This window comes from Stegodyphus dumicola, chromosome 4, assembly GCF_044657685.1.
Source record: "Stegodyphus dumicola isolate Sdum_Otavi_A_Nest chromosome 4, ASM4465768v1".
NCBI lineage: Eukaryota > Metazoa > Arthropoda > Arachnida > Araneae > Eresidae > Stegodyphus > Stegodyphus dumicola.
In genome coordinates, this window is record NC_140771.1 from 221,337,444 (window position 1) to 221,360,749 (window position 23,306).

General features: G+C 34.1%; 1 protein-coding gene across 3 annotated transcripts in view; it reads right to left on the bottom strand.

Annotated features, from left to right (window-relative positions):
- LOC118189290 (ras guanyl-releasing protein 3-like) overlaps positions 1-23,306 on the bottom strand; it is a 194,450-nt gene that overhangs the window by 141,825 nt on the left and 29,319 nt on the right. Inside the window, exon 1 of one of the 3 annotated variants that reach the window (XM_085816011.1) lies at positions 12,184-12,463. The exons of the other annotated variants lie outside the window; for them this stretch is intronic. The gene's annotated coding sequence lies outside the window, so the exon portion shown is untranslated. Of the gene's footprint in view, positions 1-12,183; positions 12,464-23,306 lie in introns of those variants that run through there. 3 annotated transcript variants of the gene reach the window in all.

The window sequence follows — 23,306 nt, forward strand, 5'->3', positions numbered from 1 at the left end:
TATGATTTTAGATATTTAAAGAGGATGATAGTTATTATTATTTAATTTTTAATATCTCTAAATGTTAGGATGTACCGTTCGAGCTGGTGCAAAGAACCTGAAATAAAAGGGGTTTAACACGTGGCAGGTATGAAAAATTCTAGTGCTGCTAATAAAGAATTTAGCAGTATGGTAACATAAGCATGACACACGGAGAAATTCACACAGAGTACGACATTAGAATATGAATATCAGCCTACAATTCATTTTTTTACGTCATCTTATAGTATTACGCAGCCAGATCACCATTCAATCATTTACTAACCACGCGGAAGGAAAGCTGCTAGTTCTATAAGTTACTGTCATCTTTTATACTAATAATTTAAAAATGATTCTAGCTGAAGCATAGTGCATGAATAATTTCATAAGTTTATTTATTTAATTTTACAGCTAACTGTTGGGCAAAGTTTGAGTTATGTTGTAAAGTATATCAACAGAATAATTGATCCACCTTCGTTTAATCTTTATTAAATATTACTTATTTATTCTTTAATTTCTTTCAATCTTCGTTTAATCTTATCGCCAAGTCTCAAAATATACTGTTACAAAATGTACAGGCGCGGTGAGATAGCTTCCCCGCAAAGCAGTTTTAGGGTTGCCATAAAATGGCAAGTGAAGGCATGGTTGCCACATTTGGCGAGAAATCGCCCATTTGGTGACAAAATTGGCGATATACCATGGACGGATGGAGAACTTTCTGGAACGAATTCTTACCGGTTTAGCCCAGAATGTTCTCGAACACAAGCCAAAAGCTATATAAACCCTGTTGGTCCGCAGTCAGTTAGTGTGTGTGCCTCGTCTAGAGTGCGAGTTAGTCAGTATCGAGAGTGTGTGTCTCTCATCGAGAGTGAGTGTGTCTCGTCTAGCGAGTCAATCCCTGCAGAGTCGATCGATTTGAGAGGCGGGCAGCGAGTGCTGAGTGGGTCGTCCAGTGCACCGAAGGAGTCTCTTAGTGTATCGCGGTTAGTGCATCGTCGAGAGAGCGTGTTGAGCTCCGGGAACGACTGAACCAAAAAGTCGGGAGCTGTGCTCCTGTGTCGTCGAGTGCATCGCGAGTTGTAGCGTGGAGAGTTTCGAGAGTACGTGGAGTTCCAAGAACGACCAAGCAGAGTCGGGAGCTGTACTCCGGAAGGCAGAGTCGGGTGTTTTGCAAGAAGCTGTTTCCACCGTGATAGCCTGATAACCTGAAGGATGTGTCGCTGATCGTGTCAGCGTGTTTATAGTAGTTCATCGACGACTGTAAAACGTGTTTTGGAGTTGTCCTGATCAGTATTGGCTAAATAAAGTGTGTTTCAATAGTTCATTAAGTGTCTTCGTTATTCACTCCAAATCTACAAACCCCTTACGAACGTCAAGGAAGAAAATAACGTAACAACTGGTGTCGGAAGAATTAAAAAAAACGCAACAATACACACAACTTTAACGTTGGATTTATTCTCTACATTCTTTTTTAATGCTCTCATTCCCATTTACATACTATTCATACCGTAGCGATCGAGCTACGTATACTGGCCGAGAAGTGAAGTCGCGGGAAAAAAACCTAGTAGTTCGATCTGGTTTCGGTTCTAGGCAAAGGACTCGTTGCATGAGTTTTTTCGTGGTTTTCCCTATGTGTAAGGTGGACACAATCCAATTTTCTTTAGTAAGGCCTCCACAGATGTATCGCTTCCCTTAGGCAGATAGTCCTAGCACGCTTAGTCGTAATCAAATAAACCAAACCATAATCCATTCTCTTATTCATTTCGTTAGAGAATCAGGGGCGCTATATAGTGCAATACTTTTATTCCAATTTCAGATAATGATTATTCATTGCTTACAGGAAAGTGAGCAATTTCAAAGATATTTCTTGACAATACTATTAACGTTTATATCATTAATACCGCAAAAAAAGTATTTTCTATTAGTCAAAATTATGCACGATAACTACAGAAATTTTACAAACTATTATTACATTGATAAATTTTAGTGCGCCGTGTATTGGTATTTATGCACGTATTAACGATTGTTTACAAAGCTGATAATTCTCTCTGAGAAAACTATAGTTACCTCTTTTGTGAAGAGGCAACCGTTGGCTAATATTTAGCGAAATGACTCCGAAACTTGAGCAGGAAACCAGCTAAGTGAAAAAAAGTATACTAGAAATAGTTACTTTAAGTAAGTGAACTTACCGTAAGGGAATAAAATAATTCTGTAATTTTGTGAGCAGAAGCCAAAGCAAAAGCCGTAACTTGACTCTTGTGCAATTTTAATAATGATGTTTACAACTATGACGCTTCAAAGCGAGTTTTAAAAAGAATTTCCAGGAAATTTCTAATAACAAGCTGTTAATGGCTACTGCTTTCTTGGAAAACAGCGTAAATAAGAATATACAGGAAACTATGTAGTGGATGGCAACAGCTTATGTATATGCATACACTTATTTATTTGCTGCAAATCTCCAAGAATTAATCAAAATTAATATGATAACTTAATGTTTAATAATTATTATTTAAAATTTAATAGAAAGAAATAAGGCAAAATGAAGCAGTTTGTTGAAAAGCTTGCCTGAAATATGCGAAGCAAAACTGTAATGTTACATACTATGTTCAAGTTTCCCATCTGTAAATAATTTTCAGAATTAAATACTTTATAAAAAACATTGATAGTTCAAAAATTATCCGCCAGTTTCCATTCAGCTTTTGATATCGCTAGAGGTTAAACAGAATATTTTTGATAGAATGCTTGTTTCGAATGTTGAAACAAAGTAGCATAGTAAATTAAAAAATCATTCTTGCATGTTATTCAGTATCGTGATTATGAATAAAACTACAGAACAACGATTAAATGCGCTAAAGAAATAACCAAAATAAAAATAAAAATAAAAAAAATCTGAAAGCTTTCAGATTTTACATTACGCCCAAAAGAGTTGTTTTTTTTTAACATTTTGTGTGTTACCTTTATTTACTAAATATCATGCTCTTCGCACTTAAACCATAAAATTCAGTTCAACAGCTATATCGCAAAATAATTTTAAAAATGAGCATATCTTTAGAATTTCCTATACACAGGGTCGCGCTCTGAAGATAATTTCCACCCCCCCCCCCGTACAGTGTTGCCATTGCTCGCTTTGAAATCGCTGAGTTAATTAATCAAAAATTCGTTAAAGTTTTAAAAATATGAAATATATTGTAAAACAAATTCGAAATTCCAAATTTGGGTTTTCAGATGCCCATATTCGAGTGGAACGTTCAATATTCAAAATTTGATGGTTCTAGGTACCGTTGTTTTATCACAATACAAAAAACGTACATGCATTTATTCATATTCTTCATTATTTAATTTCTTTAAATATAATACAGGGCGATAATATTTGGTGGCAACATTTTGAAAAGTGAATCGACATTTATAACGAACGCAAACTGCCAAAACGAAATTAATGAACCTTCTGGGCAAATTGCCCCTTTGGACTAATAACATATTTTACAATAATTGTAAATACCGAATTAAAAAAATATCAGACTGAATATTTTAAAAATCTCAGTCTTTGTACCAAACGCAAATCAACTGCAACAATAATTTGCTTGTACATAAACATATATTGGATAACTAATAAGCATTCATTAACAATAGTAAAGTGTAAACAATTTGACAACTAGACTGCAAGTCTGGTGAAACGCTGAAGAAGCAATTTCGAATGAAGGATTGAAATTATAGGCATGTTTCTTTTGGTAAAATAAATCTTGTCAAGCTATCATCGATTATGTGTGCATTTACGCACGAAATATTATATACATACGTAAATACATGCATTATTTGTATATACGCATAGAGATTCTTCTTTATTTAATAATAGGGATTACAAAACATTTTTTCCATTGTAAAGAAATACAGAATTTTCTTGTCAAAGGACTTGCATAGAAAAATAATGCAATACAATATTAAAATAAACTTTGGTAGAGAATGAGCAGATCCTTTACAGGTGGATCAGATGTCCATAAGTACTTGCTGGTAGCTATCGCTGTTAAGTACCACCAGGATTCTCTTATTTCAGCATTGCATCTACAACTTCTTTAAAAGTATCTACAAACACATGAAAAGTGTAATTTGGATTGAATAATGTTAAAATGGTTTTGCAAATTAAAGCATGCCTCAAATTTTTAAAATCTGTTTGACATTTAGATCAGTTATATACACCTTTTTAAGTAAATTTAATTAAGCAATCTACTTTTTGCATAATTCGGAATGAATTTATTATAACCTTTAATATTTCTAAGAAATCTTAATATCTCTTAAATTTTTGTTGGAAGGATTTGATTTAGTGTTAGTATTACTGGGTTGATATTTTCCAGTTCGAAATTCATATCCTAGAAAATTTGTGTTTTCCCTAACAAAGCGACATTTTAAATATTTTAATTTCATGTTTTTGTCTCAGATATACCAAATATTGTTCTTAAATGTTCTTCAAAACTTTGAGAAAACGTTATAATGTTACCAAAATAATTTACAGGCGACAGGTGAGAGCAGGTCCGGACACCCGGACGGCTTACATAGACTAGTCGGGTATCGTCCGGATCCCGCAACTATCTGAAGCTACACTCCGAAAACAATACAAGGGCAAAGTACATGCGAAATTAAAGGCAAAGTACGTGCGAAATTAAACATTTTCCTGGCTACATCGCATGCTAACACATTGCTACACATACTCGCTACAATATACATTTCATAATATGCATTGCGTTGATCATTGCACTGTACTTAAGGCACATTTACAACTCAATGCTGCACTTAATACACTATACATTCTTTGCAACATATTACGCTGAACATTACTCTTGACAATTCAACATAGATTCTGAACAATGTAATTGTTTAAAACTGACATAACTGGATTATATAGTGCATAACTTCGTTATATAAGACAGACTTAAATAAATAACTTGATACAACAGATAAATAAAATAAGAGCTCTTAAATAAAGAACAAAATTGCACATTACAAACAAATTACACATTTTGCACACAATAATCCTTTTTGTTTACTTTGTGCTGTACTTATAATATACAAAATACAGATTTAAGAACACAGTACAGCCCATATTACTTTTGATTAAATAACATGTTAAAAGTTAACTGTGGCATAAATTTTGCTGTATTCTTAAAACATACCAAAAATAACTTTGCAATTAAACATTCTACTGGTTACATTGCACCTTAACATACTGCTATATATAAAACACTCAATACACTAAAATTTTTATAATACATATTACATTGAACACTGCACTATATTTAGGACACCTTACAAAACTCATTTCTACACTTAATGCACTGTGTGTAGTGGCTACATATTACATTGAACATTACTCTTGATTAAATAATATAGGCAGTGGTAGTAACTCTTTGTTATATACAACATAATTCTTAATACAAAAAGCTTATAAAAAAAACACTGTTAGAAATACACATTGAGGGAAAAAAATTACGGATTAAATTAATTGCAGTTAAAAAATTACATGTGCTAGATACATTAAATACCGTATTTACCATGCACTATACATTTCATAATATGCACTGTTAACGTGCTATATATAAATCATTCAATACACTAAAATTTACAGAATGCAATAATATTTACATACATATAACTACTATAATAATTACTACTATAATATTTACATTTTGTGCTCTTGAATACATTAAGTTGTAGTACTACAGTTATAATTATTATCCTTCCTGCGGCTCAAAGCATAGCTCTGCATGCTACGAGCACTTACACATTTTACCAAGGTACTATACACAGTGTGCTGTACAATACATTATTCACAATACGCTGCACAATATTCTATTTATAAAATGCACATGCTTACAATATTGCACCCATGCATTAATATGCTCATTACAAATATACATACTTAAACTATTTACATTTGGATAATATTAAATCATATTTACATTTGTTTTTCGTGTTCACAGCCTAATGTTACTCTGCGTACTGAACTCAAGATGGGCTTCTTGTAGAGGCCACTGGAAACCAGTGTGCAATTATGCTTTGAATCTCTGCGAAATTTAAGTCTGTTATTGTGGGCTGCATAATTCTAGTCCTAGTGCTTCAAGTTTGTTCATAATGCTTTTGAGCTTCTTGAGATAGACCGGCTGTTTAATGAAGGAGCGTTTATAAGCAATGTCAGTATCAGGAAGCCTCATGTGCCATTCTTCCGTGAGTGGGCAAGATGTAACGTAATGATCAGGTGTACCTACTTCATTACAGACACAATGATCAGGTGTACCTACTTCATTACAGACACAATGATCAGTTGTTGATATTCCCCTTTGATAGAAATATTGGGAAAATGGTCCGTGGCCTGTAATGAAACGGGAAAGAAAAGGGGCTGAGATGAGTCGATCTTGGGAAAATCTATGGACAAAGTCATGGGTTCTACGGCCTTGCGATATAGAGTCCCATTCCTCTTGCCATTGTTGCTGCGATTTAATGCGATAGACTCTCTTCAGATAAGATTTGGGAAGCGGGATCTGAACATCCTGCGCACCGATATTCTTTGCAGCTTCTTTTGCAAGAGTGTCTGCATCCTCATTGCCTCTGTGGCCCGCGTGTGCTCCAATCCATAAAATCAGGATGTTGCAGTCATGCGCATTTTCTTTGAGCAGGCATTGTATATCTGCTATGATCGGTGATGGATGGAATGGATCACGAAGAGCAAAGATTGACGATTGACTATCTGAAAAAATGCAAACTTCTCTGTCAACAAACTTCATAGCTGCTGTTATAGCCTGGCGCAATGCTACTGCTTCAGCTTGGAATACCGATCTTATGTCCATTGTATCCTTTCCAAGTTTCGAAGACTTTATCATGATAATGAGAAATAAAAGCGCAGCCTGCCTCTTCGTTGATTTTTGAGCCATCAGTGAATATGCTGATGGTATTTGCACAGCCTGTGTCTCTTACCCGTAAATCCTGAGACATAGAGGTACTGAATTTGGTATTTATTTAAAATTTGTTTACGTGAAGGTTCAAGATGGTAAAGATAAAATGCAGAAATGTAAATCTGTAGCGTTTAAAATAATACAAATGCTACTGAAGCTAATTAAACAGACCATAATATAAGCAATAACAATGCGCGTCGGATGTTACAACGATGAAGATAAATTTAAAGCTGTAACGATGAAATGAATATTTCAGATAATTTAAAGATAAATGTATATAACGAAAGAAAATAATTATTAACATATATTTTTCAAATAGTAAATAAAATAGCTTGATATGGTTTATGTTCAAAATATTCTTGTATGCAAACCATAGTAAAGTGAACGAGTAGCATGTATAATAAAAACTAATACAATAAATGTAGAATTTTATGTAAATTCTTGGTTGACTTTCAGCGTGAGGCACCATAAATTATTTCATAGTTCAAGACTGGTGTATTGAAGGAATAATGCCACGCTTACCAATGATGTCGTTAAAACGCCCGTGACATTCATTATGACCTCCCATTTTAAATACACGAATGCTTGATAAATCACTTGGACTAAAAATAGAATAAAATAAAAAAATATTACTAGAATTTTTCACTTTGTTTTTTAATTTATGAAATCTAAAATATTTCCTCGTAAAATTAAATATATTTTATTTTTTGTAAACTACCAAACTATCTGGTTGTATGAAAAGTCATGACGCATTTTTTCTATGTGCTTCAAAGGTCCTTTATTTGCATAATGAAAAATGAGAAGTTAATATTATATTGTTCGTTTTTTGGGGGGTAACTGTTTGCTTTCTTTTAATGAGCTTCATAATTCCTCATTCACAAAGGAACCTAACTTTATCAGTGAAAAGCTAGATAAGGTGCTGATTTACGGTCTCATCTGAAATGAATGTTATACTATCCCGCAACTGGTAAGATACCTATCCGGACATGGTCCTTTTCCGGACTATAATGCCAGGCATAACATCACGAACACCGCACAGTGTTGTTGCGGAGAACGCGGCATCCCAGAGCACTATGTGGTGGAGTGCCCATTAACAGAGGAACTTCACATACCAATCCCAATTGTAAACAGGCAGGCCTTCTGCAAATACCTTATAAAGCAAAGGCATCTCACTAAAAAAATAGTCAAAATAATGAATAAACTCAAGAACATAGGTACTGACCTATGAGCAGCGGACTAGTCCGTGTAAGCCATATCAGTAAATATCACAAAAAATGCTAAGCAGATGTCAATGTATAATGTATAATAAGCAGTTGTAAATGTATGTGTGTACCCAGGCAATCAGATTGATACGCAATAATTAATGCAGTGAAGCAGTATATTAGACATAATGTACATAAGCAGATGTAAATGTAAGTGTGCATTGCAATAATAGTGTTCTAAACGTAATAATGTTTAAATGTAAAGCAAACAAGTAGATGTAAAAGCAAGAACGTTTTTAAAAATTAATGATAGTGTTTTTAAGTGTTGTAATGTGTAATGTAATGTATCTAAGCAGTTGTAAATGTCAGTGTGTACTTATGCAAACAGATTGAAACGCAATGATTAACATAGTGATTACCTGAAGCAGTGTATTAGACATTATGTACATAAGCAGACGTAATTGTAAGTGTGTATTGCAATAATAGTGTTCTGAAAGTAAAAATGTCATAAATGTAAAGCAAGTGCGTCTTTTTTTAATATATATATATATAATTAAGGATAGTGTTTTTAAATATTTTAATGTGTAATGTATATAAGCAGCTGGAAATGTGTGTAATTATGCAAACAGATTAAAACGCAATAATTAATGTAGTGATTAACTGAAACAGTGTATTTGACGTAATGTACATAATCAGACGTAAATGTAAGTGTGTATTGCAATAATAGTGTCTTAAACGTAAAAGTGTTCTAATTATAAAACAAACATATAGATGTAAAAGCAAGAGTGTTTCTAAAAATTAATGATAGTGGGTTTTTTTTTTTTTTTTTTTTTTTTTTTTTAATGTAATGTATGTATGCAGTAGTAAATGTAAGTGTGTACTCAAGCAATTAGACTGAAATGTAATAATTAATGCAGTGATTAACAGAAGCAGTGCATAAAACATAATGTACATAAGCAGATAGCAGACGTAAAAGTAAATGTGTATTGCAATAATAGAGTTCTAAACGTGAAAGTGTTGTAAATGTAAAGCAAACGTGTAGATGTAAAAGCAAGAGCGTATTAGAAATTAATGATAGTGCTTTTAAAAAATTGTAATGTGTAACATAATGTATATAATCAGTTGTAAAATGTATGTGTGCATTGCACTAACAGTGTTCTAAACGTAATAGTGTTTTAAATGTTAAGCATGTATTGTCAAGTGTAGTAATACTTTAAGCAAATACTGTCAATGCAGTTGTAATACGAATCACAAAATGTATCTCAATGCCCTTATTTGGCCCTGTAAAACCATTATTTGTTACTTCAATAACTACTAGACCCGAGCAGTTGGGTGAGAGGGAATTCCCGGAGGGGGCTTTGGTCCGTGGGGCTGCCCTCCAGATGAATCCGGCGCTGGGTTGGACGCTCGGTGCGAGGCGTTTGTGTGACACCACGCTCTGGCCAAACTCTATAGGTGGACGTGGCGCTATACCAATTAACCTCAATGGTAGAGGCATGGTGCCCACGCCCTCTGTCGCATATCGCATGTTATACTACCAAAGAAATTTTGAAAAGAGCGAAACTAGTGAAAGTCTGAGGGCACAATATCAAACAAGTATGATCTTATCGTACTTGTCTGATATTGTGCCCTGATATTATTGATATCATACTTGTCTGATATTGTGACAACACTTTTCATCAAGACTCCAATAATTTTTGTAAGGTGATCAAACATATGTTTGATCGTGTTATCGTAATGGAATGCAGTTCCTATAAGACTAATGAGCTCTGGAAGTTTCTGAATAATGGATTCGTTGAAACTGCATTGTTGGCGACAGCACACATTCGAACTGATTTGTTGGCTGTCTAGTTAGAACTTGGAAACAAGACCACACACAAGTTTGGTCATCTGACAAAAATTATTGGAGTTTGAACGAAAACTGGTGCCACGCGTCGTCTGATCTTGTGCCCTCAGGTTTTCACTTGTTTCGCTCTCTTCAAAATTTCTTTCGTTGTATAACATTCAATTCAGATGAGGCAGTACATCAGCACCTTCTTCAGCTTTTCGCTGATAAACCTAAGAAAGCAAAGAGTTATCAAACAAAATGAGCAATATACTATTGAACGATCATCGTTCTTCATATAAATGAAGGATTTTTGAAGAACATAGAAAAAATGCGTCATGACTTTTCAGACAATCTAATAATATAACATTGAATTTGGCTGAAACATTTACAGCAAATATTTGGTATCAAGTCTAGCGAAATACACGTATATATTATCAAAATTTATGGAAAGCATTTGATTTTCTTCTTTTTTTCCTCCGAAGATCCGCCACGGCCAATCAGTAGAATTGTTGAACTCTGAAAGTTCCCCCCGGCTTCAAATCACAGAAAATGAGCTAGCTGCATAGGTGTTTTAATAGTTTGCCCGGCTACAAGCCAATTCTTAGTGTCTCCGAAGGCATTCCTTTCTTAGGCACAGAACCCTCGTGTGCTCAGTTTTTCTTTTTGGTTTCTAATTACGTTAAAAAAAGGATCTCAGAACAAGTACTGATCATATCCTTTGACTATTTTTATAAATGTTATATTATAAGCTATATCTTTTACCGTTTAGATCCTTTTAAAATTATCTCTTAGATCACTCTAAGATATAAAAATCGGAGTATATCAGGAAGGATTTATCTATTTAAGATAAAAATCAGTAGATGAGATGTACAATGCACATACATAATGAAGGACATAATAATTATTTCAGATAAATTAAATGAGCTACACAAAATAAGCAAAAGAAAAAGCTTCTAAAATAAAGTAAGTTAAAAAGGCCCTGGTTTACCTCTGGTCTGACTACAAGTTGTTTGGCATTGCCTTGCTTTTTAAAGTTCACTACCGGGCCCATCAGCGGCCGAGCGGTAAAGTCGCTGAACACTGGTAGTTCGGTCCGAGGTTCGAATCCCGCGAACGGGCTGGCTGTATGGGCGTTTTCGTGGTTTTCCTCATGTGTAACGTGTATACGAGCCAGTTTCCCTTAGAAAGTCTTCCACGAAGGCATCACTCCCCTTAGGAAGATAGCCCTAGTGTGCCTTGCCATAATTAAATACACCATACACAACCAGGTTCACTACGGAATTTCTTGCCAAATAGTCGAATCAGTTCGCCGGCATTCTGAGGTGGTTTTATTCGCTTGTCCATCAACCCCTAAGTGCAATTTATGGCAACCTAGTTGGCAAAATAATTCTTGACAAGTAGGAAGCCAATCCGTACAAATGCGTTGCGTGTGCGGTCGAATATTATCTTGCACCAAAAATGTCAGATGTGACTGAAAGTAATGGATCACAATGGATCTCGTCAGCACATTTCTACGTTGCACAAGTGCTTTGGATGATCCAAAGAAGTGACGCTATGACAGGGTTATTTCACCTTAGATTATAACTCTCCTTTGTCAGCTGTGTGTCACAACAATGTAAGTGCTATTTGGATATCTTCCGATTCGTCTGCAATGATTATTGAAACTTGATGTGAAACGGGATCTATCACAGAAGATAATTTATCTCCTGTCAATGTAATTCCAGGTCGATCGAGCCCTGTACTGTGTCAGTCGTACTTGGTGGAAGTGAGAAGTAAGTGCAGTAATTGTAGGTACAAGCTCAGATTGTGTTCTCTCAATGTCCCTATCAGTCACCCGGATGCTCATTTCTACTTGTATCATAACAATACATATTGTAACACCTACCATGGGAATCAACTAGCTTTGTGATGTCAATTACCATAAAAACAAGGTCTTATATTTATTCTGCTAGGGCAATTATTACTACCAAAATAACTAACAACTAAACTAACAGACACAGAATTAAAACACTTTATTCTACTTCACCACTTGTGAGTGATTAAATTAAAATTTACAACATAAAATTACCAGCCAATCTGAATTCAAACACAAAACTTCCTCTTACGAAGGATATAAATTCAACTATTTAAATCTAAGCTGTGCAGAGACTACACGATTACATAAATCAAGACAGAATTCCGAACACACACTTACCAAGCAAGATCTAACTTTGTCCTAAAAGTAAATCCAGTAACAACAATCTTTTCTCCTATCGAGAAGTCAGCGAAAACAGCTCAAAACAGTCACGTTTCTACTTGTAAAATTGTGCACTTTAAAACTTCTTCCCTTTCAAAACCTACATAAATTCTGGAATGAGAGAACCTTATGGGGAAAAGAGGCAGACAGGAAAGAACTTTATTAAATTAACATTTCGTTAGTAAAACTTAAATATAAATGCTACAGTATGACAATTTTAGTAACCTTTCTAAAACTTAAATGCACATTTTCAAAATATCCTGAAAGCATTGAAGGAATAGCAAAATATGCTCGAATAATAATGCTCAATGAATGGAATATATTTATTTATACAACTGACCTCTCTGCTGCGATAAGAAAGAAAGAAAAAAAGCAATGAAATCTATTTCTACGAAAATGGCACTATTTTTCGTTTCATTTCCGTCTTTCTAGTCTCTTTTCCAACAGCTGCTTAGATAGTCGAAGAAGCAGGTTGATAAACATTTTCTTCCTGACGTTCTTGATTATTTCATAAAGCACAGTAAGTCTATACGTCAAGTCACACTAGGATTAGTAAACGGATAAGAATCTGGAATTCCGGGTATTTTCCCGAGAAGGTGAAATTTTTCTCTCCTCGCGATGAGCTCAGCCACTTCAGATTTATATAAGATGTCTCATGAACATATCCCTTTAAAATGAATAAAGGAACGCAGAATACGCGTTTTCTCGGGCGATTTCAAATTATAACCGACAAACGCATATAGCACTTAGATTTTGTTGTCTTCAAAGCGTTTTCAAAAGATAACTTTTAGTACCTTTTCTTTTGTTTAATTGTCCAAAATATTTCTTCTGATTTCTGATAAAGAGAATCGGTTTTAAGTTTTTTAATCAGTTGACATTCTTCAGAAGCTTATATTCTATCAAAATATCGTTCCTGTACAGGCTATTAACTTCAGAAAATGAAAAATCATATACCACAAACGTCCTTTCCCGATTTTTAGTTTCGCAATCACCGGTGATAAACACACGCTTCCAGCTATACAAATGGTTTTAAATGATACAAATATTCACGGTATGGTATTTTTTAATGTAAAGAAGTCAATTTTTAAAACATTGCTGAATCTTAGATGTTTCTCCGGTCTCTACATTTACACTTCGGAAAACATTTTACACGTAGATAGATAGACAGAACAAGAATGAAGGACACCAATATGCACAAATATTAAGCAGGTATCGTCTCACCAGCACTATTTGTCTGAAACAAAACCTAATTGATGAGTTAAATTTTACTGTAGTACATACTATTTGCATTCGTATTGTTCATTATGTTTACACTTTTCGAATTAAAATCTGGTTAGTTATTTCACTTCGGAAACTGGAAATTAGATAACGAGTGGTGAATGTTTTTTATTTAATATACCTTTTTATCTTGCACAAATTTGCGGCATCACAGCAACATTTGCAATTATTATTACGTTTATTGGTCATTTTACAAAGTAGCTATTATGACATATTACATTAAATAAGTTCTAAAGAATTCGTCGATAAGAGAGAAAGAAAAAAGTATAGAACTGAATAAGCAAACGTCCCATCCACTGTTGGCCAATTAATAATGCTAATTACCGGGCCACCTTTTCCCAAGATGGAAAATTCATGATCACTATACATATTGCATCCTTTCCCAACTCTCTTCCACACCTTTTTACTCGGAGTTCAGGATGTTATTGATGACACATAGTCTATCCACGAATCCTTCTGGCTCTTTCGTCGTACTTTTCTTGCATTTGCTTTCGCTTCTTTGAAGGCTATGAGGTTTCGCAAAATGGGGTACCTACGAATAATTCCCCAAGCTTTTCTCTGTTCTCTAGCGGTTTCCTGACACTTACGGTTCCACGATGGCTTTGAATACTTTCGTATCGTTCCTGATGTCATCGGTATAGAGACTTTAGCTGCCTGCATTATTTTATCAGTAACACTCAGTTTCACTGCATCATCGATTCCCACATCTTCCACTATCTCTTCTGCGAGCTCTGGAAGAGATGAGTATTTGCACCTTCTCGTGTGCAACGTCCCATCCACTGTTGCCCAAATATGACGTCTAGTTGGGTACGAACGTTGTGGCTGAAATGGACAGCCCCCCCCATCGTGTCTGTGGCTCTGTGGCATCGATGCAGAAATCTGTTTGTCATCTAAAGGTTGTGGCATGACTTGCTGCAAAAAGATCAAGTAGTTATAACCAGTTGGATTAAAAGGCAACAGGTATGGTTCGATGAGGTGATTTCCCCATATGCCGGCCCAAACACTAACCGAAAACCGACTCTGCACTGCAAGACGTCGTGTTGCATAAGGTTTCTCTACCGCCCAGGAATGGTCGTTACATGCGATGAATATTCCTTCCCTTGTGAAGGATGCCTTATCGGTGAACAACACATTACCATGGAAAGATGATTTGTAGCACGCGTTCCAAGATACCATTGTACAAAAGCAATACGAGGTGCATAATCGCCCGGTTGAAGTACCTGGATACGCAACACGTGATACGGATGCATTTCGTTTTTACTGATAATCCTCCAGATGCTGGAATGGGTAACCCCAACTGCGTATGTTACACCTCGCGTACTCGAATTTGGAGTCCTCTGATGTAGCATATTCTCTTCGATGTCCGGAGTCCCTGCGGATCGTGGCCTATTAATGGCAGCTCTTTGAAAGGAACCTGTTTCAGCTAACCTGCGGTGCAGCCTTGCAAAAAAATTATGGCTGGTTGTCCAGTTCATAGGATATCGTTCCTCGTGCAACTGGCTGTGCGGCTGGCCCACTACAATCTGCAGCCCCATATGCCAAAAGCATATCGGCTAACTCCGCGTTCGTATAATTATTCATCCTAATAACTCTCCTTGTGCCTCCCGGAACTTTCTCGCAACGCCATCTGCTGCGTTAGAAAAGCATTTCAGACCTTTCATTGCGGAAACGTGGTACTGAGATACCCTGTATATATATATATACACAATATGTATAATCTATATATATATACAATGGATGTATAATCAACAACTATATATATACACAGAGAACTGAGCGTCATTGTCAATTCTTTAAAACTACTTGATACACTCAAAAATATGCACAGTGATTAATCCCGTTCTTATAAAAAGAATCCTATTGTTCTCATAATAAGTATGTTTAATATTAAAATGCAAATGCAGTGGGTGAAATATGTGTTGTCTAAATGAAGTACTACTCACAATAATGTAAATAAATTATTTTTCTGCCACACAAATGAAAAAAAAAAATGACATGCTTTAAAGTTACTGATCTTTGGTAATCGATTTCACCTCCTTTGCAAATTTAGCCGATTTTTATAGCTTCTATATTTTACCTTTGTAGGTACCATCGTTCTTGACTTATGTTATCCAACAGTTTCGGATATGCATGCATTCTTCACATTTGTCAACAATCATTTTTTTTTTTTTTTCACCTCCACTTTCCTCACCCTAAAAATTTTCTTCGTTGCTTGACTCTTGTCATCAACTTCTCATCGTTAATAAATTTACAAAACATTTACCCAAAAAAAGCACAAAATCACTTAAAATTTCAGAGTTTTAGAGCAAGTTGTTTACGGAATAGAAGTAAGAGGCGTTCTGATGCTCATGAGTAGTCGTAGCATTAATTAGAAAGATGTAAACAAACCAATGTATTTTATTCGAAGATTTTAGAAAAGTCCTTAAGTCTACATGTTTGAAATTTCCATTTTGATAACAAAATCTACGTGATTCAATATAAATAAAATTTTAAGAGAAAAATAAAACTAAGTATCCAAAACATCAGCGAAGGAATATTAGAACTATAAACAACACGTGCAAATCGGAAACCGTAACACGCTGGTATGTTTACAATGTCTGATTCTGATAAGACGATACTTATTTTTATCGCTCTTCCTCTCTGGAATCCGGGCTAGCATCAAAAGACAATAATGCTACTAATTTTGTAAGAAGCGAAGATTTTATATGTATTGAAATGTGTCCTGAATTTATTATGCCCTATTTTAAAATTTATATATGTTGTTATCGTTGTTTATGTTCACTTGTTAAAACACTAAATACAACTAAAATACAATTTTTACAATCAAAATTATACTTTCTACACAAAAATAAACAGTTCGCCCAGCGTGCAGGAAGATAAAATTTTCGGTGCCCAAAATTGAAAATTCATTTTTGGTAACACTGGGCAAAACGCCACAGAAGTTAGTGCACCAATTGACTTAATTTACTGCTGTGCTAAGAGTTTTAAATGCAAACAAATGGCGGTCTCACTAGTCTTAGCGCCACTTAAACTTTTAAATTGATCATAATTCTACAACTATTGCATGTAGATTAACTAAAGGCATGAAAACTTTAACCAGAACATAAGAACAACATAATTCAATCACTTTTAATGCAAAAAATGAACAAGTTGCTAACATATAACAGGAAAAAACTGAGCTCACCGAGACGGGTAACAGAGTGGCAATATATATATATATATATATATAATGTATGTATATATATATATATATATACAGCGGCTGATTTCGATGGGAAAGGGAAATCTACAACTGCATGTTACAGCAATCCCATACACAAAATTTCAGAGTTGTTCGGCTAGTCGTTTTTGAGCATACGAGACACATACATATGTACGTACGTACAGATGTCACCAAAAAATCCCCTCTGAATCCATTTTAAATACATTTTACAATCTTTTTCGAAAAAAGGAGTCCTTTTTTCTATTCGCAGGCATAGATGTCAAGCAAAAAATATCGTTCAAATGGATTCGAGAGCTGTCAAAATGGATATTTCCATTAAAATATGAAATCCGAAATTTTATTTTCGATTACAATACGTCCTTACAAGCAAGTAAAAATTACTAAAAGTCAAAAATTATTTGAACAAGAAGAAAATTAATTCATTTCAAAATTAAAATAAGAAAAATTAATAACTTCTGAAAACAAATAATAAACTGCTTAAGATACCAAAAAAATTCAGGCACGAAATCTGAAAACTTTGAAGAAACGGCAAAAAATGCCCAAATTCTATAAATGCAGAATTTTGGAAATTCCAGAATAAAATCTGTAGCCTAGATCAGGAAATACAGCCAAAAAGCGAAGTAAATAGAGGGGAACCAAATATAAATCGTACTTAATGGATTGTTGAATGTATCCATTGAACGTATAATTTCTGACATTATTCGAAACCAAGTACGCAGTATAAAAATTTTTACATTTTGTTTTATATTTTGTATATGATATCTTACCGCATCGGCTCAATCGACATTTACTTTTGTTTTTAAACATTTCCATTTTCGAAAGGTATGATGCCGTATTTGGATCCCCCGTATTTATTTTATTTTATTTCTTTAGCTATTTCTACTTAATGTTGAAAATTTTATTTTGGAATTATAAGAATTCCGCATTCACAGAATTTGGTCAATTGCCCCTTTTCTATGTTTTCAGATTCCACATTTGTTCTTTTTTTATAGGGGGGAAGCCTTGGGCAATTTACCATTTGTATTTACTAGTTATTATTATTTTTTAATTTCTAGTTTTTAAATCAATTCATTTCTTGTTTTTCAAGGAATTTTTTTTTTTTTTTTTTTTTTTTTTTTTTTTGTATTTTTTGTATATTGTTTAACTCATTTCGAGTAACGTAGGAGCAAATTATATCGTGATGAATGAATTTAAATAATATAAAATTGCATCAGTATTTAATTTTTTTTAGTTTCTTAAAAGCTTATTTTTTATCTTTTTGTTCTCGTTTAATTAATTTTAATAATTTTAAATTAAATCTTTTAAGTTTAATGTTCCTGGCTTAATTTTCTTTCTCTTTGAAATGTGGCTCTGTTGAAATTTCTTTCGGCTGCTTCTTGACAAAAACCAAAGGATTTTCAATTATTATTTGATATTATGTGCAATTTTTATATTAATTTAATTTTATTTAAGGTTTGATTTAAAAACATTCAAATGCATTATATTTTTTGTGGTTACTTATTAGTAAATTTACCATTATACAAAGATACTAATTCTGTGTAATTTAGCTCTTTCTTGGTTATTTTATTAATTTTGAAGCATTTTGCGTGACATTAATAATAGTTATTAAGTGTTAGTTAATTTTGTTTTTCAACTTCTTATCTGTAATGCATATATGTGCGATATTTTATTTAGAGATGACTTGAGGAAAGGAGACACCAATTGTTTTGCAGAGGGTCAAAATGTTTAGAGATGTTGTGGCTGACAGATAAGAAGTGTAAAAGTTGGATGGAATTCAGAAAACCACAAACACCTGTTTATTCACCACACGACTTTATTTTCTTGAAAAATAATTTCTTAGGATGTATGTATATTCTTGTTTTACACATCACTATGGGTAAGACAAATACCTCACATTCTATATACAATTTATCATATAAATTAAAACAATACACAATACAGCGAAGCAGTGAGACACAGGCAAGCAAGTAAAAAATTACTGCGCATTTCAGCAAAGGACTATTTATGTGATTGGAATCCTTTGTTTAAACTTTGGACTCTATTTGACAAGAGTTTTACGGCATTGCAGTAGCAATAATGCAGATTATGTTTTCCAGAAACGCAGTTTGGATTCCAGAAAAGGGCGCAGCCGAATTAAAATATAAAAATATAACTTCTAATTTAAATTGGCTATAAATTATTCTTCAATTTTTCTTCATTTCAATTCAAGTACTTCCCCTTTCCATCCTAAATTGGTAACTTTTTGTATTTTATCAATCTAAACTGCGCCATTTCAAAATTAATACGCATCATAAGATTTTAAGTAATGCTGGAATGCTGACACCTCTTACCCAATCAGATTAAAGATTTCAGTCCATACTGAAACTTTCTGGTCTCTTTTTCTATTTTCACACTTCTGAGCGCGTCACTTTTCCACTTTGTTTCGCTGTTACAACATACTGCTACTCGCTGTTTTCAGAAAATATATTTTGCAAGTCTATTGGCTACAGATGTTATAATTCTTTAATAATAGGAAGTTTTAGCGTCCACATGACGTGTGTTGACTTACTGAAAATTGTGTTTCAATAATTAATTGAAAGGAAATTACTGAATTCGGACATGTCCGCAACTTTCTGCTTTTTTATGCATGTTCTACGCCACTCAACTATCTCCATGTTATTATAATGCAATTATATCACTCCCATTCTACTTGTATTACATATATATTAAGTTTCACTCGTTGTTTCAGTACCATTTTGCTCTCGAAAACGTAATGTGGATTTTTATATTTCTTTGTAAAACTCCTATTTTCAATTTTTTTGAGTTTTTAGTTTAATAACTTAAATATGCTACTCTGAGCTAAGGTAATCTTTGCATAAATCATTTATACTTTTAATCTGCTATAATATTTTTCATTTTCAGAAATTCATAATCGTAAACTATTTTTCAAGGTATTAGATATTATTCGTATATTTTTAGTTTATAAATACATTTTTATTTACTTTTCATGCAAAGAAACTAATTATATTAAAAACACACTGAAAACTAAATCTCTGGCTACTGCCTCTTACTTTAGAATATGGCATTTCTTTTCCCGAAATCATGATTCATTATTATAGCGACGATTGCTGCGCCTATAAATTTGTTAAAATTTCCTAATCCCCTATTTGCCCCTGAAGTGTCTATTTTAAAGCAATACACTAAAGTAATTTTTCCTGATCTTCATCCCATATTTCTGTATTTCTCTTATAAAGAAATTTGATAACAACGAATATACTCCATGTTTAAGATATATCTGATGATTTAAAAGACTTCATTACTGTAAATGAGCTGTCATGTGTCGGGCTGTTACGTACATAGTGCTGAAGACTTTTGCCAACAACATGTGTATTTGACTTCCTCTCACCATAAATGTCGTGGGCTTGTCCTGACTATTGTTCGGACATGTGAGAATGGTGACAACAATAAATATTATGCCGACGTTATATTCAACAGAAATGAGTTCTGAGTTTAGGTCACCGGAAAATAATTTTATCTTTTGGATTTTCTCTTGAATTTTATGAGAAAAAAAAATTGTTTTGTATTTTAGTTTAAGGAGTTTCATAGTCTTTGTTGGAAGATTGGTTTGGTATAGTTTATTACGGCAAAACATGCTAGGATTATCTGTGTAAGGGTAGGAATATGTGGAGGACTTTCTAAACGGAAATTGGCCCGTATAGTGGCACATTACACATGAAAAAACTACGAAACCGCCCATGCAGCCAGCCCGTTCGCCTGGATTCGAACTCAGGTCGGACCTACCGGTGTTCAGCGATTTTACCCCTTGGCCGCTGGTGGGCACCTTTTTTTGGAAGAACTACAATCAGCAAATAAATAGAATCCCCACACAAGCTTTCGGTGAATATGCAATTTTGATGCGAATCTAATTATTTCGAATAATTAGAACTTAAAAAAAAAAAAAAAAAAAAAAAAAAAAAAAACGAAAACTATTCTACTTTTCAACTTTTCGACTGCAGTACAATCCAGCATCATAATGGCTATGCTTTGTGTACATAACTTAGCTGCCTTCCTCGCACCTTTGTGGCTAAAAGTTTGAATATTTATTGCCTGACTCAAAACTTAACTACCTCCTTAACAGACAAATTTAACTTGTTGATTCTCTTCATTTACGACATTAACCACACAGATGGGTCTCATGAGTAATCATGGCTGAGTTTATTTGCAGAGTGACTTATTGTTTAATTTACTGATAATGATATCACGACTTTGCACAAGCTTATCATACTTCTGGAAAAGTGTCCCATTCAAAGGTTGGCAAGTTGACGGTGGCTGTGGACCCTCTCGTAACAATTTCAAACCTACAGGGCAAAAAAGAATAAATACGTGGAAACTTCCGTGGTGACTATTTGCCGAAAGTAATCAATCAATCTTGAAAGCGACCAGTATTTTTTAGAACAGAAAGAGATAATAATAGTATGAACATCAGAGATTGCATGTTATCTACGATGACCATCTCCAAAGAAGACACGAACCAGCTGGTTCTACGCGGAGAGGGGGATCGTGGTAGGACAATTTTATAATACTGTAACGATAATTAATGCATAAGACTGATAGCTAGAAAGAGTGACTTATTGTTTAATTTACTGATAATGATATCACGACTTTGCACAAGCTTATCATACTTCTGGAAAAGTGTCCCATTCAAAGGTTGGCAAGTTGGCGGTGGCTGTGGACCCTCTCGTAACAATTTCAAACCTACAGGGCAAAAAAGAATAAATACGTGGAAACTTCCGTGGTGACTATTTGCCGAAAGTAATCAATCAATCTTGAAAGCGACCAGTATTTTTTAGAACAGAAAGAGATAATAATAGTATGAACATCAGAGATTGCATGTTATCTACGATGACCATCTCCAAAGAAGACACGAACCAGCTGGTTCTACGCGGAGAGGGGGATCGTGGTAGGACAATTTTATAATACTGTAACGATAAATAATGCATAAGACTGATAGCTAGAAAGAGTGACTTATTGTTTAATTTACTGATAATGATATCACGACTTTGCACAAGCTTATCATACTTCTGGAAAAGTGTCCCATTCAAAGGTTGGCAAGTTGGCGGTGGCTGTGGACCCTCTCGTAACAATTTCAAACCTACAGGGCAAAAAAGAATAAATACGTGGAAACTTCTGTGGTGACTATTTGCCGAAAGTAATCAATCAATCTTGAAAGCGACCAGTATTTTTTAGAACAGAAAGAGATAATAATAGTATGAACATCAGAGATTGCATGTTATCTACGATGACCATCTCCAAAGAAGACACGAACCAGCTGGTTCTACGCGGAGAGGGGGATCGTGGTAGGACAATTTTATAATACTGTAACGATAAATAATGCATAAGACTGATAGCTAGAAACAAAATAAAAAAATGGAAAAACTGAATGTAGTACAAACATTACATGCAATGCATAAAAAATTTTGTCCCAAGAAACACTGAAGAAAATACAGCTACAGAATGCGGTTAAAAACAACTGTGTATTATAACAGTAATAGAAAAGTTATATTAACCGCTATGTGATCTTTGGAAGAATTCAACGCTAAAACAGAATTTTTAAAGAACCTCATTTATTTTCTTTTGTGTGCAGACACTCCTGCCTCACGAAATTTCACTTTACAAACTTCAGCAAATACGAAAACAATCTGCTCTCAAAAAAGTGAAATTTATTCGGAGTCGATAATAGTTAGGAGCCTCACTTTTTTGGAAAACCAATATCTAAATTCTGAGAGATTTGTTGAATTAAAGTCTGCTGTGAATGATGCCATACATGCTATCGTCTTATTTAAGGCAGGAGAAAAAAACCCTGTTCAGATAAGCTAAGAAATTTATTTTATTAAGAAAGGCACTTTAGCAATCGGTGCTGCTGGGCCTTCTAACATTCCAACTCCTTCCACCTTTCATATAGCTTCCTCAACGGATTTCCTTTTTTACGTATTGATAAGTCTTCAAAGGGCGAGTCAAACTCATCCCTACCCATCTACATCTAAAGATGTATTAGCCTCATCCTCACCTTATTTACCCATGCCCTCAAAGATTACAGTCCAAGGTACGAATTGTAAGTAGTTCTTAAATTATTTATACATTTTTTATTTATAATGATCTGTATTTAAAATTTAAAATGTATTATTGAATTATTTTAAAATTTTTAGTTGTTTATTTAATAGTATTTATACCTCTCATTTCTTATTACATTTTCAAACATGGTTAGGAGGTACGTGTAGCGAGTTACATTTTACAAACAAATTCATGGTACGAACGATTTCTTGAAGCGAGGAGGGTCTATATTTCGTTACAAAGAATGGAGAAGAATTTGAGGATGGGAACTGGTATTTCCTGTCACTATTTTCTCAAAATGTCTTTCTTACCGACGGATTTAAATACCCCTATTTCGCGAAGATCTAGCAATGAACAAATCATAAACGTGGTTTTTAAAATAGGCGAATGCTTTTATGTCTCTTAATATAGTATATGTTGATATTCGAAGCTTAGTTTAACAGCAGTCTCTAACGAAAGTTTTAGCAAAGGGCTCGCACTTTGTTTTATA